Below are 20,325 nucleotides of genomic sequence, written 5' to 3' on the forward strand. Positions count from 1 at the left end.
TATACTGCTATGTTAAGTAAATGTATATCATCTTAAGTCCTCATCAACAGTGAATGGGTGTGCCAACCCTTCCCCCTTGTTAATATTAGCTATTAACATTTTTGAAATTTCATGCTCAATTGATAAGCCAAAATGGTATGTGTATGTTTTAATTTTTTTTACTAGTGAGTTAAAGTTGAATTTGCCATCACCTCCATTTTTATTGGATATTTTCTTTCTTTCTGAATTACCTGCTAATGATGTTTATGTATTTTATACAGTAGTTTATATATTTTTATGTATTTTAAAATTGAGGTGCTCGTTAAACACTTTAGTAATTTCAAGTACACAGCTTAATGAATATTTGTGAATATCACCTTGCTACACAGATCCACCAAATCCTAATATTTTGCTGTATATGCTTCCTATTTTTGTTAAGAAATATACCTGTATACCTCTGTTCCTCTACCCTAACCTAATTTCATTTTCTCCTCCTCAGAGGCAACTCCATCCTGAGTTGGTGCCTGTGAGTTTCATCTTTGTTTATGTTTGCAACATAGGTATGTAGCTATAAATATATAGCATATTTTGTATAAATTATTATACTCATCTATCTGCAATTTGTTTTTTCATTCAACATTATATTTTTGAGATTACTTCTGTTGATAAAACTGCTATAAATGGCCCCATTGTATGAGTATATCACAATTTTTTCATTCTGTTGTTGGATATTTGTGTGGTTTATTTTTTGTGTGTTTGTTTTTTGCTATTAAAAACAATGTTGCAACACACTTCCATCTTCCACAAGTGAACTTCTAGAGTTTACCCCTAGAAGTGAAATTCCTGGCTTGTGAGATATGTATCTCTTCAGTGTTGCTAGATGTTGATGGTTTATTCTTCAAAATGGTTATACCAATGAATACATCATCAACAAAATGTGAATGTTTCTCCAATTTTTCCACATCATCACCAGCACTTGACAGTGCTGGCTTATTTCATTCTCACCAGTCTGATGGATGTAAAATGGTATCTCATTGATTTAATTTTCATCTTTCTGATTACTGGTAAGGTTGAACATATTTTTATATGTGCTGTTGGTCATTCAGATTTCCTCTGCTATCCACTGCTTGCTCGTATCTTTTGCCCACCTTTTTATTAGTTCATAAGTGTTTTTCAGTAAGAAAAATATCTTCTCCCAGTTTGCATTGTCTTTTCACATTTCTTATGATGTCTTTTGTTGAACAGAATTTAAAATTTTCATGTAGTCAGATTCATCAGTCTTTTCCTTCAGGAACATCCTGTAAGGGAGGTAAAATTTTACCTTTATACTCTTAGGGTTTTTTAGCAGGGTCTGAGAATTAAACTGATACAAGACAGACTAACAAGAGAAAAGCATACAAATTTATCTAAGTGTTACATGACATGGAAGCCCTCAAAAGACCCAAAGAAATGGTGAAACTTACAATCTTTTATGCTGGGTTGAACAAAGAGAGGCAACTGTGGAAAAGTAACTAAATTATGAAGAGAGGTTAAAGGAAGATAAAAATTATTTTAACAGGGTCTGTTGGTAAAGAATTCTCTTGGCTTTGATTCCCCATTGGAAAATGTTTTGTTTCTTCTGTTACTGGGAAGGCATCTTCCATATGGGAATTTTTATCTCCTGTTTTAGGAGGAAAAGGAGAGATAAGAATGCCCTTCTCATATCTGATGTTTTTCAAGTGCCTGTAACTCAAAATAATCCTTCTGCCAAAGTGGCATATTTTGGGATAGTGTATTCTGTCACCCTCCAATCCTTTGTGTCTTCATTTCTTCAATTTTTCTTTTAAATCTCACCAAAAAAAGAAGCAATTCTTTTATAAAAGGGATTCTGCGATTTGCCATAATCTTTCACATTCCTAGAATTTACCTTTATTGGTCACCATGCGCTCTTGTTACAGCTGCATTCTCTAAGTTCAGTTAAAAATGATTTTTCTGCCTATGTTCATTGGGTCTGACATGGTGAAGTGATTGGTAAAAGTTAGCAGATAGATGATATGCACAAGCCATTCCTACCTTGCATGCCCTTAGTAGATGCTGCTAATTGACTGCATTAGTTTCTTCATTTATGTGTATTCCCATGTATTTATTTATTCACTTATCCAACAACTATTTTTGGAAAATCTGCTATGTGCCTGAGTCTGCTTCTAACTTTTTCAAACCAGTTGTATTGGAATTGGTACTTGTGCATGTTTACCGTACTAAGCCTATGTGTTTATGCGTGTGTGTACGTGTGTGGTATGTTTTACAGATCTGTGGATGAGGATGATAATTATCTCTTAGAATGAATTGAGTATCAGGTCTTGTTTCTCTGTGATTTGGAACTGACTGCATAGTATGGGAAAATCTGTTTGTTGAATTCATAGAAATATTATTCAGTGTATTTGTTTAGGTCATACTTTTTTTTGGTGGATGAGGTATTTCTTTAATAACTTTCTCAATTTCCTTCTCCATCATTATTTTCATGTTTTTGTATCTTGTGTTGCCAATTTTATATTGCCCATTTGACTAAACATTTCAAATTGATTATAATAAATTGTGCATTGCAATAATTTATAAACATATTTATATATATATATATTTTTTTGCGGTATGTGGGGCTCTCATTGTTGTGGCCTCTCCCGTTGCGGAGCACAGGCTCCGGACCTGCAGGCTCAGCGGCCATGGCTTACGGGCCTAGCCGCTCCACGGCATGTGGGATCTTCCCAGACCGGGGCACAAACCCGTGTCCCCTGCATTGTCAGGCGGACACTCAACCACTGCACCACCAGGGAAGCCCAATAATTTATATTTTAAAATCCTTTATATCAGTTGTTAAATCACCAGTCTTCTTTTTAAGTTTGTTGATTAATACCTTTTATTTATTATTTTTACAAGGGTTTTAATCTATCTTATTACTATTTTCAGAGAATGAGCATTTAAATTTATTATTGCTACCAATTTTCTATTTTCTAGCTTATTTCTATCCTTCATCTTTATTCTTTTCTTTGTTTTCTCTTATGTTGACACTCTTCATAAGATTTTAAATCAAGTGCTTAGTTCACTTATTTCTTATTTCTAAAATAAGAGCACATAGATCTATATCTTTGCCTCTGAGTCTTGATTTGTTCATACCCCCGTCATTTTTAATAGGTGGTATTTTCAATTTTATAATATTTCAGAAATTATTATCATGTCCTTAATATTCTGCTTGACCCTGTTGCTTAGGAGAATTTTTGTTGCTGTTGTTAGAAGTTGTCAGCCATTTGTTTTTATCGTAAATTTTTGTTTGTATTTAATTTTAAACTTGCAGAAATGTTAAAAACTAGATTCACCTTTAGCCAGATTCACCATTTGTTTGTTTCTATTGTTCTCTGATTGCTTTATAATTCATTCTCCATATATGAATTTTTTTTTGAACCATTTGAGAATAAGTTGCAGATGTACATACATACCTAAATACTTCAATGTATATTTCCTGGGAGAGACATTTTCTCTTATAAAACTTAGGAAATTTAACAGTTAAGAACATTGGAAAATTTCATATTGATACTATACAATTTTCTAATTCCATAGTCCATATTCAAATTGTCAGTTATCACAATATTGTTTTATATATATACTATAGTTAGAGTATGTATACTATATATACTATAAATTATGTATAACAAATAGAAATAAATTTATATAATCTATATTTAAATTTATAATTAATTTATATTTAAATTTTATTTATTGTATATAATATATATTTTATATATATAGAGAGAGAGGGTGAGCGAGAAATTGAGAGTATTCTAGAATTTACCATACTGAAGATGACAGTGGCAACAGCTGAAATATCTGAATGTTTACAGAAACTACTACAGATAGGGCACTCAGTATATTAGTATTTATTTTCTTCTTGTACCATGATCTAAAGAAGTTCATATTTATTTTCATATTTACTATTGTTTTATTATGAACTTACTATATATTCAGAGTAGAAAAATAACACAAAATAACAATAATCACCCCAAATTTCAGAGCCTAGAGACAACCATTGTTAGTACTTAGATGTATGATTTGTGCTTTCAATCAACAAGATTTCTGTGGACTTTTTGCTAGTTACTTAATGATTCTGTTAGGAGGCTGCCAGTTTCCTTATCTGTAAAATTATGTTAATAAGAGTACCAACTTCACAGAGTTGTTGTGAAGAGTAAATAAGATCAAGAACGCTCAGGAATAGAAGTATATTAAAGCATATTAAATTATTATATGTAGAAGGTAGTTGTCATTATCTGCTATTATAGACATCATGCCTTGCTTTGAAACTTGAAAATATCATTCAAAGCAAGTTTCTTGGCAATATCATATAAAGCAAGTTCTTAAAACAAAGATCTATGTTCAAAATGGGGGTAATCAGCTTCATCCTTTTCTCTAACGATGTCTCAAACTTTTCTCTGAGATAATGGGAATAACTTACAATAAAATGGCTGAGAAGCAGTGGTCCAGGGCCCCTGAAGTGTTCCCAGGTTTCAGTTCAACTGTCCGTCGCTGCTTCTGGCTGCACTGTGGAGTTTTACAACTTGACTTAAGTTCAGCCCTGTCAGAAATCACTGCCTTGCTTTCCATTTAATTAAGCAAGCGTTTAGGTTGTACAAATAAGTTATTTGCTCCCATAATGGGTATTGAAGATGCAGGCTTAGCTGGCCTGGCTCTTCTCATCGGGGGGGGAAAAACTGAAACTAAGGAAAACAAACGAAACAATGGTGGGTTTTCTACTTCCTGGATTGTGTAACTTGTACTACATCCAATGAAAGCCATCTGGTGGGCACCCAGGCATGAGGACTGATTCTCAGCCTGTGGTTCTCCTAGCCGTCCTCCAGCCCCTGCACAACTGGAACCTCTGCATCAGTTACAGCTGCTAGGAATTGAAACTGAATTCTTACTCACTTTTGCTCCCAAGGACCAAAGAGGGACAGAGAGGATAGCTAAGAAAGTCTGAGGTTTAAACTACAGCCCATTTTTAACTTTCCAAAATGGTCTTGGTATTTTTGGATCCAGATAACCTTAAATCAGACAATGCTGTATTACCATATTGAGGAATAAATATCCTATAATATTATAATCTGATAAACTCCAGAATAACTTGATTTATTTTTAGTTGCAGGAGCTTCTGATGGCTTCTCTTTGATCAGTCAGAGGGAGATATGGGTTCATTTCCCACCTCATGCAATAGAGCAGTTTTCTTAAACTTCTCTGATAATAATAATTTCATCTCTTGTTAAACATTATGTTTCCAAGTCTCTCCCTGGAGATTCTGATTCAGTGCATCTGGGATGGGGCATCAGATTTGTGTTCTTAACGTGAGAAAAGCTTGGGAAAAATCGGAGTAGAGGGAATAGTCTGTTTTTAGAATCAGGCAGCTGGGGGCTGAAATCCTGGGTCTTTCACTTACTAGTTATGTGGCCTTGCACATATTACTTAACCTTCCATAACCTCATTTGAAAAAAGTGGAGATAAAAACATCTACCTCAAAGAGTTGTTGAGAGGATTAAAGGGACTAAAGCCTTTTATAGCATCTACTTTTCTGAGGCTGCTAAATCATTTCCACTTGGGTTAATTTGAAGATTATCTGTGAACTTAGTTAGCACACAGGCATAATGGTTTGATTTTTTTTTTTTATCTTTTCCATTTGTTCAGCAGATGCTTGTAAAGCTTTTATTTATTTATTTATTTTTTGGCCACACCACATGTCTTGCAGGATCTCAGTTCCCTGACGAGGGATTGAACCCGGGACATGGCAGTGAAAGCCCGAATCCTAACCACTAAACCACCAGGGAACTGCCTGTAAAGCTTTAATTGTGTGCAAGAAACTGGGGTTCTCAGAACCCACTAAGCACCTCCCCGATGGTATGGCGTGTCCCCATGGCCCACCCCAGGCTTTTGAAGGGACTGCCCAAATTTCTTGTGTGTGTGATTCTCTGGGGCAGGCTTCTAATTATCCAGGGGACTCCCTGAGTTTAGGAGTGTAATTGTCTTATCCTCCAATTGTACTAGAAATTCCAGTTTTCTTGAATCCAATCAAATATATGTATATATATTTTTTCCCTCTGTAGTTGAGGCAATTCCCCCCCTCCAGCTTCATTGAATTATTATTGATATATGTATGTTTAAGGTATACAATGTGATGATTAGAGACACGTATACATTGCAAAACGATGACCACAATAAGGTTAGTTAACATCTCCATCCCTTGACATAGTTATGTTATATATTTTTTACTTGTGTGGTGATAATATTTAAGATCTACTTTCTTAAAAACTTTCAATATATTACACAGTATTGTTGATTATAGTCACCATGCTGTGCATTAGATCCCTAGACCTTATTTATCCTTTAGTGGGGAGTTTTGTACGCTTTGACCAACATCTAAAAATGTGGGATGCTTCACAAATTTGCATGTCATCCTTGAGCAGGGGCCATGCTAATCTTCTCTGTATCGTTACAATTTTAATATGTATGCTGTTGAATCGAACACCATGTACATATATTTTTTCTTCAACAGAAAATATACATTTAAATTATTCCATTTGTTTCTTACACAGAATATGTTCTAGGTGCTTTGCATTATGCAATTTTCCCTTCCTGGCCAGAAAAACCTTTGTACTTTTTTTCTCCCATCCTAAAAGCAAAAAATCCAATGGATTTCTAGAGAATATATTTATACTTCCTTTATATTTAGCCTTGCTCCCAAAGAATTTAAGGCACTTTTAAAAGATACAAACAATGCAAGATTTCTCCATAGTGACTGTATCAATTTACATTCCCACCAACAGTGCAAGAGGGTTCCCTTTTCTCCACACCCTCTCCAGCATTTATTGTTTGTAGATTTTTTGATGATGGTCATTCTGACTGGTGTGAGGTGATAACCTCACTGTAGTTCTGATTTACGTTTCTCTAATGATTAGTGATGTTGAGCATCCTTTCATGTGTTTGTTGGCAATCTGTATATCTTCTTTGGAGAAATGTCTATTTAGGTCTTCTGCCCATTTCTGGATTGGGTTGTTTGTTTTTTTTTGATATTGAGCTGCATGAGCTGCTTGTATATTTTGGAGATTAATCCTTTGTCAGTTGCTTCATTTGCAAATATTTTCTCCCATTCTGAGGGTTGTCTTTTCATCTTGTTTATGGTTTCCTTTACTGTGCAAAAGCTTTTAAGTTTCATTAGGTCCCATTTGTTTATTTTTGTTTTTATTTCCCTTTCTCTAGGAGGTGGGTCAAAAAGGATCTTGCTGTGATTTATGACATGGAGTGTTCTGCCTGTGTTTTCCTCTAAGAATTTTATAGTGTCTGGCCTTACATTTAGGTCTTTAATCCATTTTGAGTTTATTTTTGTGTATGGTGTTAGGGAGTGTTCTAATTTCATTCTTTTACCTGTAGCTGTGCAGTTTTCCCAGCACCACTTATTGAAGAGGCTGTCTTTTCTCCATTGTATATTCTTGCCTCCTTTATCAAAGATAAGGTGACCATATGTGCGTGGACTTATCTCTGGGCTTTCTATCCTGTTCCATTGATCTTTATTTCTCTTTTTGTGCCAGTACCATACTGTCTTGATTACTGTAGCTTTGTAGTATAGTCTGAAGTCCAGGAGCCTGATTCCTCCAGCTCTGTTTTTCTTTCTCAAGATTGCTTTGGCTATTTGAGGTCTTTTGTGTTTCCATACAAATTGTGAAATTTTTTGATCTAGTTCTGTGAAAAATGCCAGTGGTAGTTTGATAGGGATTGCACTGAATCTGTAAATTGCTTTGGGTAGTAGAGTTATTTCCACAATGTTGATTCTTCCAATCCAAGAACATGGTATATGTCTCCATCTATTTGTATCATCTTTAATTTCTTTCATCAGTGTCTTATAGTTTTCTGCATACAGGTCTTTCGTCTCCTTTAGTAGGAGACAAAATCCTAGGTATTTTATTCTTTTTGATGCAATGGTAAATGGGAGTTTTTCCTTAATTTCTCTTTCAGATTTTTCATCATTAGTGTATAGGAATGCAAGAAATTTCTGTGCATTAATTTTGTATCCTGCTACTTAACCAAATTCATTGATCAGCTCTAGTAGTTTTCTGGTAGTATCTTTAGGATTCTCTATGTATAGTATCATGTCATCTGCACACAGTGACAGTTTTATTTCTTCTCTTCCGATTTGGATTCCTTTTATTTCTTTTTCATCTCTGCTGTAAGCCCTGCACACTGTTTTAAGTTTTCCACTAGCCCAAGACTTTATGTCCTAATCAACCTTAGGGTCGCTAAGAACCTACAGAAGAGTCATGAAGTACCATGGAAACTATGTGCTCTCCAATATTCCAGCCAAATACAAAATGAATCAGGGAATAAGGAAACCTCCTGCTGTGGAGTTTATGATAGCTAGGTGGAAGAGCTGGGCCAAGGATCAGCCAATCCCCTGGTCTGGAAGCCATAACCATGGCAACACTAGTGATGGATGCTCTACTCCTACCAGAAATGACACCCTTAAGAGGCACCAGGAAAGAGAGGAGCCTGTCATATTTCTGGGCTAGGCTCTTGGTAAGGGAAGTTTATGTAATTTTTATGCAGAATCACTGGGAAAAAATAAACAGCCTCTTTCACATTAACCTTGCAAACCCAAATCTACATAGTAAAGGGAAATATCCAGACACACAGCCTGGCTGAGGCCAGGTGTGAGTCTCTTGTATAGGAAACCTGTAGCCTGCTGCAGATTTGCCTTTTATTCTCTTTACTTTCTAGTGACAGTGCTGTGCAGAACTTTCAACAAGAAAAGCCCAGAGGAGGATAGTTGCTTTTGAAGCCACCATTCTTGTCTGCCTCATTCATTTCAAACAGGGGTACTTCTCACAGAGATGAAGGCCTGTGTACAAACAACAATGCCCATTGCACTCTCTTGCCACCAGCTGTGATGTGGTGTCTTTTGAATTCTGCACAGAAGCTTCCTTGTTTCAGAAACTGATTGATGGTTCTTCTGAATGAAGAAGGCAACAAGAACAAAAAGCAGGGCTCCTGGTAAGGCAAGGTACTTCGAGAGAACGGACTTGAAAGCACTTAAAAGGTAAACACAAGCCTTTGTGAAAGTAAAGCATTCTGAAAGGCATTGAGCTGTTCCTGGTTGATAATCTGCAGTTCTTAAGGATCTCCAAGTGCTTGTGCAAACGTACATAAGCTCCTCGGAGACATCTGACTCGGTATTTTAGACTTTTTGGTGGAGGAAAAAAAATTTAAATCCAAATAGATGTCATAAAACAGAAAACAAATTGAAATAAAAACCATAAGCAGCCCGAGCTGGATTTAAGGCAGTGAAACAGAAAACAATGCATTGAAAGAGCTTGTAATGAGGCACCTCTGCAGAGAAGAGGGCAGGTGATTTCTCTTTAGAAAGACATGGAAAGGCCTTCAAAGACTCCTTACAAAGACTCCTTACAAACACCATGGGCAGTGTTAGGACCTGCTCTGTGTGAACTCTGAGAGATGGGCCTCCTCTTTCCATAAACCCTTGTCTTTCCCTTTTGCCTAACAGATAGAAACAAACCAGTTAAAAACAGCCATAAGAAATCTAGCCACAGTAAATACTTTCATCATAAGAAACTCTATCAAACTCCCTGTGGGTCAGCATTCTTCATGAGTCCGTGTTCGGGACACAGTGCTGGCTGAGGAGCGGGTGGGGGAGGGGTTGTAAGGGTTGGAGGGGTGGGGAAGTTAAATGAAGCAGGAATCCCTGTCCTGGTCAGTGGTTCTTACACACCATGTTCTCATTAAAAAAAAAAAAAAAAAAAAAAAATTGCACCAGCTAGATGGTATTCCACTGTGTAACTATCTTAGGGTTAGTATCTCATTTACACAGAAAAACAGTTAATCAAATCAGTCACTCTTGGTTGCCCACCCAGCAGCCATTCTCTTCTTTAGTTTTTTGCCTGCAGAGCCCCAGTTTTGATTGGGAGTCCTCCTGCCCTTATCGTGATTCAGGGAAGGGTGACCCTATCCCAAACTCCAAGAGTAAATCCTGCTTTTGTTTTTTTAATGGTGGCTAAGGTAGGTAGAGTTTTGAGATGGCTCCCATGATCTTCACCCTCTGGTGTTACTCCTGTGATCATGGCCAAAGGCAGATTACCTAGGTGGGCCTAATCTCATTCAGGAGCCCTTTAAAAGCACAGAATTTTCTTCAGCTGCTGGTAGAAGGAAAAGTTGGAGAGATTGGAAGTATTGATATGAGAAGGATTCAGTGCACCATTACTGGTGTTGAAGATGGAGGGGGTCACGTATAAGGATGGAGGGCCGTCTTTGGAGTTGAGAGTGATCCCTGGTGGACAGCCAGCAAGGCCATGGAGACAGTCCTACAGCTACAAGGAACTGAATTCTGCCAGCAATCTGAATGCGTTGGAAGTGAATTCTTCCCCAGAACTCCAGATGAGAGCTCAGCCCAGGTAACACCTCGATTTTAGCTTTGTAAGTCCCTAATCAGAGAACTCACTCAAGACTTCCTGGACTTCTGACCTATAGAGCTGTTAGAAAATAAATGGGTATTGTCTTAAGCTTAGCCCGTGGTTATTTACAATGCAGCAATAGAGAACTAATAAAGCAACTTATAGTGTCAAGAAATTTATATTTCTGCTGGGGAGGAATTAATTTGCAGCTCTGACCCTAATCAGGAATCAGCAAGTTACCTGTGGCAGAGGCTGGTGATTAGTTATCCAATAGCCACTCCCAGCTTTTGCCTTGGTGCCCACACCTCCCTACTTCCCCCATGAAAGTCACAAATACCAGATTCTTGCCTTCCTCCCGCCCTTGCTGCTGGGTGGTCATGTGACCTGGATCTGCCTTTGGGTATAGTCATGTGAGAACATGAGGATAGAGCTGTAGCAGCCATTTTGTAGCCGTGAGGTGAGTAGCCTAAGGATGGTGGAGTGGAAAGAAGGAAAGATCTTGGTTCTTTCAATGCAATTTTGTTTTTCTTTTGTGACAATTTTGAGCTAAGGTGCCAACTCTGGAATTGTGTACTTTCAGATCTCTTGTAAGATAATTCTCTTAAGTCACTCACAGTCGGGTTTTCTGTGGCTTGAAGCTGAACATACCCTTACATGTGCTTCCTACTCTAAAAAGTGTGGTAGGCAGAGTGCAGAGACATCTGAGGTAGAGTGAGTGTAGAGGTTGGGGAGCAGGCTTTTGGCACAGGTAGGAAAGGGTCCATAGGTATCCAGGGGCATGAAGGAAAAATATTCCCTGAGATTCTTCCCCAATGCAAGAAACTTTATGTGGTACTAGTCATATGGACTTGGACCATTCATCTAATCTTGGTGAACCTAAGTTTACTTTTCAAAGTGAGGATAACAACACCTGTGTCACTTGGTTCACTTGGTTTTATGAGGATCAGATTTGATTGTGTATGTGAACTTGTATTGGAAACTTTAAAAGGAAGCTCTGTTATAATATCAAAGCCACACTTGGTGCCTGGTACATAATATGTGTGCTCAATAAATATTTGTTGGGTGGATGTGCTGTGCCTGTTTGTCTACATCAGGGTTGTTTGCATTGCACTGTGAGCTTGGGGGTTGCACTGCTGTCTGACTCATTGCTCCATATAGTGCCTACTCCAGACAAAACTTAAAAGAGGGTTTCACTAAATGCTTTCTTCTTGGCAGTGATGTGTTAGGTACTGCAGCCTGGATAGGGAATTCAGCTTTTGTTTTCTATGGATTTTCCACTAAATATGCTGTGACGAGGTGTCTGTTTTGATCAGGGATACTGTCAATTATTCCTCTCCCTTCTTGACTTTCTCTATGATTTAGGGTGTGAAGACATCTGTTGGCTTTAACCTATCACTGTTGTGTGAGATACTTTGGCTCCAGTCAGTAGGGCTGTGTCCAAGGCAAGCTGGCCCCCTGTGAACTCCCAGGCTGCTGAATCAGTCATCTGCCAGGTGACAGGTGGTGCCTTTAAGATATTGTGGAGCAAAAGGAGACAGTAACACCTGCCACTTTAAAAGCTTCCCTATGCCAGACAAACAAGGAACTTATTTGTTTCCTTTAGGCTTGCCCCCTGTAACATCAGCCACTTTCCCAAGTCCTAATCCATGTTTCATATTTCATGCATCCACTTGTGGATCTCATTGACTCTTGGCCTCTCCCGGATGGACTCCTGGGACTGTGGCTTGTCACTGATTCTGTGACAGTCAGCTCACCCTGGTTTTGGTGTTGCTGTGCTCTATGCTACACTGGATATGAAACACGCAGAAACATGACTGAGGGCAGACAGGCCGAAATCTGAGAAATACTTATTTCAGTTGCTCCCCAAAAGGAATTATATTGGAATAAGGCAAGAGAGAAGATTCAGAAGTGTCTTCAGAAGACTGGAGACACTGAAGTCTGGATGGCTTAACAAATAACAGTGAAGTTGAACATAGTATTTAAGTACCAAGACGTAGATGGCGTAGCACTGATGAAACAGGATAGGGGTGTGTGCGGGGTGTCAATGACACGATTGTGCAGCCAAGATGAAGAGAGGCAAAGAAGTAGATGTTGATCTTGAGGAGCAAAACCATGGTTTGGAAGCAGTGGGCTTGAGAATGAAGCAGTGGGCTTGAGAATGAAGAATGGGCACCAGAGTCAGAAGAGGACCACTCTATCTCTTACTCTTCCTGGGATCCAGGAACCCCTTGGGCCTCAGTCTCCTCATCTATCAAGGGAGACCCCAGCACTTCTGGCCTCACAGGGTTACTGTATGTTTTTGATGATCTAAAACGAACATGACAATAGTATAGACAATACTATGAAAACGTAATGTATGTTGCCTTCCCCTTGGCATCCTTGTTTATTTCCGTGTGCTTGATGTAAAGCACAAGCAAGGTGTTTCCTAGGCTCTCCGTTGTCACTTCTAAAGCTGCTGCCTCTCCTCCCCCGAGGCCATGATGAGAGTTATGGGCATGGCCTTGAGGGGGATATTCCTTAGACAACAGCAGGGATGATGACAGCTCCTCTCAGGGCGTCACAAGGCATCCCTCACTTCTGGATGGCTCAGAAGTTTAGTTGTGAAAAGTACTCAGGTTCTGAAGAGCTGGATTAAAGACAGATGGTCTTGACTTACAGTCACAGGTCATTTTGGGCAAAAATGAGCAGTGAGGAAAATTGGTTTGAAAATCGGTCAGTATCTCCTACGTTCTTAAAGTTGGGAGGAAACCTAGAAGGTGCCTAATGAACGGCCACTTGGGGTCTGAAGGAGCCTGCTGGTACAAGGTCTCCCTGCTTCTGATGTTTACACACGTTTATGCCCTTTGTCACGTGATGTCTGTCAAATGTTTGTCTCTCTCTCGCGCTGTCTCTGTCTCCCTCTCCCTTTAAAAACAATATTTCTGGATCTCCTCATTTGTTTCTCTTTAGCCACTCTCTTTTTAGATGTATTCAAGTTTTGCAAATTTAACTTTTAAGTAAACTTTTTATTTTGAGATAGCTGTAGATTCATGTGCAATTTTAAGAAATAATTCAGAGAGATCTCATGTGCCCTTTACCTGGTTTCACCTAGTGCCCTGCATCTAGTAAACATTTGCTGAGTAAGTGAACTGACTTCCACAAACATGACACTGACTGCCCTATTTGGGCAGCACTGTGCTGGGTCCTGTGGGGTTATGAGGAGGAATTGTGGCAGGAAATGCCCCTGCCCTCATGTGGCCTACAGTGCCTGACTTGGGCATGGCCTGGTTCACCTGCTTTTCTTTCTGGCCTTACCCTCTGGGGTGCCCAGGTCCTACGTGTGCCAGCCCTAGTGGGCCTAGTTGGGGCTTTTCCATCCCAAGCCTATGCCAGAGGTGAGTCAGAGTGTGCGAACTCTCACCCCATCCCCTTCCCCACCCAGACACGCGTGCCATTTCCTAAAGGAAAGCCATTTTTGTAACTGTCAGAGTTGGACTAGAACTGTCAAAGTATTCAAAAGCACCTCTAGTCACAGTTCTATTTTTCCAGGATTGCTGTAAAAATATCATGACTTTTTCATCAAAATTGAGAATAACAACAAAGAGAACCTGAGAACTAGGTGAAGAAGGGGCAAAAGGTGGCAATGGCCCGGAGACAGCAGCAAGATGTTCGAATGCTGTGGACAGTGGCACATGTGGGCACACACCCCACTTCCCGCTTCCCCCACCCAACCTCCACCTCTGCCCCCGCACCTCCTCCTCATCCCTGCTGTGCAAGACTCAGCTGAGTTTCCTCCATGGCCACGGTGCACAAGGCTGTCCCACACAAGCCCAGATGGCTGCCTTTATGATGGCCCTGTGATGCCTCATTACCCATATTATGTACTAGTATGTGCATCTCACGTTAAAGTAACGGTATTGACTGTGCTGGGGTAATGGATTGGCTACTTGCTCTCTTTCTGAGCAGTTACTCAAGCTTGCCATCTGGCGAGTCTAATGACCAGGTGGTGAACCTAAATAACCTCACTTTGGGGTAGAAGGTACCCCAGTCGGTTCTGTTCTTGCCATCTGCAGCCTCCTTCTTTTGGATCAAGATGTCCAGAGAATCAGTCATGCTATTTCTTAATGGAGTAGCCATTTGTTATCAGAAACATTCCCACTTCACTTACGCAGAATTCTGCTCTCCAGCATCTTCACTAGTTTAGAATATACATAGGAACCAGGAACCAAGCCAGAAAAGGCTTTGTGCAACCAAGAATACCAGGAAGCTCATGTGATAAATCTCATGGGCCTCCCTTGTGAGAAAGCTTCCTTGAGCCTTTACTCTTATTTACACCCAGTGATACCACGGAGTTCATCTCACTTCCAAGGGTTCAGTGTATTGGAGTCTGCAGAGGAGAGGGCAGGAGAGGGTGTAACACAGGCATATATTTTGATAAATAATGAGGAATACCTGAAAACACTGAAAGGATTAAAAGCAGACGCAAGAACTAAAACCACAGCAAACCGGGGTTGTTTGGTAAGGGTCAAAGTATGCTACAGCCCTGGACTATTACCCCCAAGAACACCACATTAAAATAATGGAGTCTGGAATAATCAACCTGTGTTAACAGCACTGTTGACTGTGATTGGTAGACAGCATCTTAGGGGCAGGGACCCATGTCATACATTATGGAGATGTCCTCTCTAAACGGTTAACATAAAAAGGTTGGACACACAGGGAATTACATGCTCAGCTTTTTGAGAAAAATCATGTGTCTATGAGCAAAGTGAATTAAAATATGACATCAGTTTTTTAAAGAGACCAATATTTTTATTATCATAAAATAAGATAGTTTCATTGAAGAAAATTTAGAAAAATATATAACCAAAAAGAAGGAAATAAAATATAGCTATAACCCCCACTTCCAAGATATAACCAGTGTTAATATTTTGTTTGCTCTCTTGTTCTCTCTTCACATATATTTGTATATGTATATCCATTTACCTCTCTGACCTTGCCTGCCTATCTACAACTAGTTGAAGTTAATACACAAGAATACGTAAGTTAATACATAAGAAATTGAGTCACACCACTTTGTAACTTGTATTTACCCCCACTTAATGCACAGGTAAGAAACTTTTCATGTTAATGAGTAAACCTCTTCAGCATCATTTCAGTGGCATTGTATTCCATGCTATGATAGCCATCCAGGGGTTTACGGTAATTCAGTGATTCTTTATAAAAGCATATTGCACAGCAATATCTGGAAGATAAAACAAAGTGCGATCAGCATGAGTCTTTCTAACCACCACCAGCCAATTTCACTACGGTGGCAGCAGAATTGAAAGCTTCAAAGCTGGGCATTTTTGTCTTCATGAGCCATGCTGGCTGCCTGCCTCTTGTTGGATACTTAGAACCCTCTATCTGTTAGGATGCTTTTGGAGGTAACAGAAAACTCAACTCAAAGCAGCTAAGTAATAAGAAACATTATTTCACATTATAAAAGTCCTGGAGAGCAGGCCGATCCAGGGCTTGCTAATGCAGTGACTCAAAGGCATCGTCAAAGATTTGTGTTTTTCCCATCTTTTTTCTCTCCTGAGGGGGTCCCCAAATTTTGGCAGCTATTCCAGGGACCACACGAAGACATGATAATATGCAGAGGCAGAACGGGGGGTGGTCTCTTCCTTGTGTGTCTTTTTAAACAAATTTATTTTTATTAATTAATTAATTTATTTCTGTGCGTGGACTTTCTCTAGTTGTGGTAAGTGGGGGCCACTCTTCATCGCGATGCGCGGGCCTCTCACTATCACGGCCTCTCTTGTTGCAGAGCACAGGCTCCAGACGCGCAGGCTCAGTAGTTGTGGCTCACGGGCCTAGTAGCTCTGCGGCATGTGGGATCCTCCCAGACCAGGGCTTGAACCCGTGTCCCCTGCATTAGCAGGCAGATTCTCAACCACTGTGCCACCAGGGAAGCCCACAGATTTATTTTTAATTGTGGTAAAATACACATCACATACAATTTAACATCTTGACCATTTTTAGGTGTACAGTTCAGTAGCATTATGTACATTTTCAGTCCCTCGTAACCATCCTTCTAGTTAGTATCTTACTCTGTGAATTTGACTATTCTATGTGCCTCATATAAGTGGAGTTATACTGTCTATGTCTTTTTGTGACTTCCTGTAATGACCTCAAGGTTCATCCATGTTGTACCATGAGTCAGAATTTCCTTCCTTTTTAAGGCCGAATAATATTCCCTTGTCTGTATATACCATATTTTGTTTATCCATTCATCTGTTTATCTGTTCATCAGCCCAGGGGACACTTGGGCTTCTTCTACCTTTTAGCTATTGTAAATAATGCTGCTGTGCACATGGGTGTACAAATATCTCTTCAAGAGTCTGCTTTCAGTTCTTTTGGGTATATATTCAGAAGTGGAATTACTGGATCATATGTTAATTCTACTTTTATTTCTTGAGGAACTGCCAAACTGTTTTCCATAGTGATCGTACCATTTTACATTCCCACCAACAGTGAAAAAGTATTCCAATTTTTCTCCACATCCCTTCACCCTCCACTTTTTGAGATAGTAGCCATCCTAATGGGTGTGAGGTGCTCCTTGTGTTTCTTTTTAAGACTGAGGAAACATTTACTCTCACTTCTCTTGTCCCATTGGTTGGAATTATGTTCACACGCCTATGTTTAAACCAATCACTGGTAAGAAAAATGCAACTGTGATTCATTTTTGTAGACCAAGCAGCACATACCCTGGGGCTGGGAGCGCTGAGCCCCTCTGAAGCATGGCTGCACAGAGTAGGGAGGATTGCAGGTTCTGTTAGGAAGGAGGAAGCAGGGATGGCTGAATGTCACTTTCTGATTTCCCTTGACTTCACTAGGGTTTAGAGGGGCCCTTGAGTTTGCATCCATGTAGACGTTACCCCAGCTTCATAAAAAGAGTGCCTCAAAGTTAAATCACTTTGAACACCTCAAGAAAGGTTTTATCATGTAAATATGAACAACAGACAACAAAAAAGCTCTCACACAAAATTACCTCCTTACGTGATGAAGTAAAAGAGAGGAAAGAAGTTATCACCCACGCACAAAGGAGCCTTTAAGAATCTCATCATCTTTCCTCCCAGCATAGTCTCCCCTAACCCCCACTCATTTTCCGGACTTCAAACAGGATTGAAATGACAAGGTATCAAACGCCAACTGCTTGCTCCTTAAGTCTTCAACTCTAATGTGCATACATATCACCTGGGGATGTTAAAATGCAGATTCCCATTCATTAGATCTGGGGTGGGGCCTGGGAGTCTGCATTTCTAACCGGCTCCCAGATGATGCTGATCTGGACCGAGACCCACATTGAATAGTGGGGATGTAGAGCACAGCAGAATCCTCTGGAGGGTCTGTTAACACCCGGCTTGCCAGGCCCTGACGCCAGAGTGTCTGATTTAGTAGGTCTGGGCTGAGGCCCAAGAATTTGCATTTCTAACCAGTTCCTAAGTGATGCTTTCGCTGCTGGTCCAGGGAGCATTCTGATGACTTCTGACTTAGAGGATAGTCACTGGGACCAGGTGACGAGCTTTGCACCTAGAGGCCCACTTGGTCCCTGCGTAAGCTCAGAAAGTGACTTTACCTCTGAACCTCAGTTTCCTTATCTGTAAATCAAGGATGATAACACCTCCTACCTTAGTTGACTTCTGTGGGGCACTGCGCATGCGTTAGATAACGTCTACAATCATTACTCACTCTTCGTTTCAACTGGGTAGGATTGAAGTGTGCACATTTGCTGCTCTTCAGAAAATCTTTTGGGAAGTGAGTTATTCCTCACCTCAGGCGTGTTCAGAGAAGCTCTCTTCTTTCATTTGTTGTGCCCTGGAATGCAGAAACCTCCCCAGATATACTTTTTTCACCATGCCGTTGATTACTCATTAAGTGTGGGGATGCTGGGCACTGCCAGCCTTTAACCTGGATGCCCAGTAAGTCCTTATAAATAAAGAATGCAGAAAAGCCTAATGAGAGCAGCATCATCTCAGGCTGCAGCAACAAGACCTGTCTCCCTCAGCTTCCCGTGAGGGTGCGCTCTCTGAAACCTCGGCCTGTTCTGGCTAGCAGAACAGAAAAAGCAGCTCCCAGCATCCCAGCAGCACTCAGTGTGAGTGCTTTAATCATATGCAAGGCTGAAGAAAGGCAGGAAGCAAGCAGACCCCTGCAGACAGGCTTTCTACCTGCTTATGCCTTCAGGCTGGGAACAGTTGCTGGAGGACATTTCAGGTAGAGCAGCCAGCAAGGCTCAGAGACAAGAGCAAATAAGGTGTTGGGCAGTACCAGCTGACGCCCCCCCATGGCCAGGGTGTGAGTGGGCTACAAGGTGGGGACCTTCGCAGGGCCAGGTTACACAGGGACTTGTATGGCTTGTTCCCGCAGATAACTAGAGGGAGGGCAGGTGTATTAGGACAATTTTGATAACAAGTAATAGAAATGAACTTGCCTTCACTTAAGCTGAAAGGAGCCTTTAGTTAAGGATTCAGGCTGTTTCACAGAACCCAAGGGCAGGTTGCAGCATCCCTGAGGAAGGGGCAGAAGCAGAAAGGCATACTGACTCATTTTCTCCTCACTGATGTTTCGTCCCCCATATGAGCTTTCTCTGCTTTTACAATCCACATAGGTGATCAAAAATGTTTATTCCAAAGCACCCAGGCTGATACAATGGCAGGTTTTGGATTTAGCGATCTCAAGAGATACTGACTGTTTCTTAGTCCCAATTTCAAATGTCTGGCAAAGAGGTGCTGATTGGCCATCATGGGTCAGGTTCTCAGCACTGGTCCAGTCAAAGGCTGCCATGGTGGTAAGATGAGACATATTGTCCAAAATGGCTGCTGGGGCCCTTGGTTGTGGATGAAGGGTGGGCAGTGAAAGGCTTATTTATGAACTAGGTGGACACTCCAAAGGGACTACCTCAGAGGAAGGGCAGAGCAAACTCCATAGTCCGTTCCCACCTGAGGTGCTCTGATTGGACCCTTACGTGCAGTACCTGTTCTCTCCCAGCCAACAGTGGAGGGAAAGGCAAGCACAGGACCTATGTTTGTAGGTTTAGGCTGAGAAGATAGGGATCTACCTCCTGGAGCACTGGTGTAGGACCGCTTTGGAAACACTGCTGAGCTCTGGAAAGTGACACAATCCTTAAATAGCAATGAGAGCAACCTGGCTACCATCACTTTGGAAGCTGAGAAAATAAATGACAGCAAACTACCAAAATAGTTTTTCTTTTGTTTTTTTAATTGGAGTATAATTGCCTCACAATGTTGTGTGAGTTTCTGCTGTAAAACGAAGTGAATCAGCTATATGTGTACATATATCCCCTCCCTCTTGGACCTCCCTCCCATCCCCGTCATCCTACCCATCTAGGTCATCACAGAGCACCGAGCTGAGCTCCCTGTGCTATACAGCAGGTTCCCACTAGCTATTTTATACATGGTAGTGTATTTATGTCAATGCTGATCTCCCAGTTCGTCCCACCCTCCCCTTCCCCGCTGTGTCCACATGTCCGTTTTCTACGTCTGCATCTTTATTCCTGCCCTGGAAATAAGTTCACCTGCCATTTTTCTAGGTTCCACATATATGCGTTAATACATGAAATGCTTCCCTAAAATTATGGTTTTTAAACATCAAACAGTAAATTAATGAAAATCAAAATATAAGGAAACTTCACTCACCCGTGATCTCACTCTGTTCTCTTTGTTCCCTCTTTCCTTCCAGCTTTCGTTCACATGCACACAGAATCTTATATAGCTTTAGACAGTATAAACATTTTGTATTCCATATTATGTAATGACTAGTTCCCATGCTGCCTTGTCATCTTCTTAACTATCTTTATCGATATGCCATCCTTCAAATTAAGTAGGTTACACTT

At 40.4% G+C, this 20,325-nt stretch overlaps 1 protein-coding gene and 1 non-coding gene across 2 annotated transcripts in view; both read right to left on the minus strand.

Annotated features, from left to right (window-relative positions):
* Window positions 1-4,729, minus strand: part of LIPC (lipase C, hepatic type) — a 173,896-nt gene extending 169,167 nt beyond the window's left edge. Inside the window, exon 1 of the mRNA XM_060293564.2 lies at window positions 4,460-4,729. The gene's annotated coding sequence lies outside the window, so the exon portion shown is untranslated. The remainder of the gene's footprint in view (window positions 1-4,459) is intronic.
* A 1,681-nt stretch (window positions 4,730-6,410) lies between these two features.
* Window positions 6,411-6,517, minus strand: LOC115864875 (U6 spliceosomal RNA). The gene has a single exon (XR_004044172.1). It is a non-coding gene; the product is annotated as a U6 spliceosomal RNA (small nuclear RNA).
* Between the last annotated feature and the right edge of the window lie 13,808 nt (window positions 6,518-20,325).

Source organism: Globicephala melas, chromosome 2, assembly GCF_963455315.2.
Source record: "Globicephala melas chromosome 2, mGloMel1.2, whole genome shotgun sequence".
NCBI classification, from domain to species: domain Eukaryota; kingdom Metazoa; phylum Chordata; class Mammalia; order Artiodactyla; family Delphinidae; genus Globicephala; species Globicephala melas.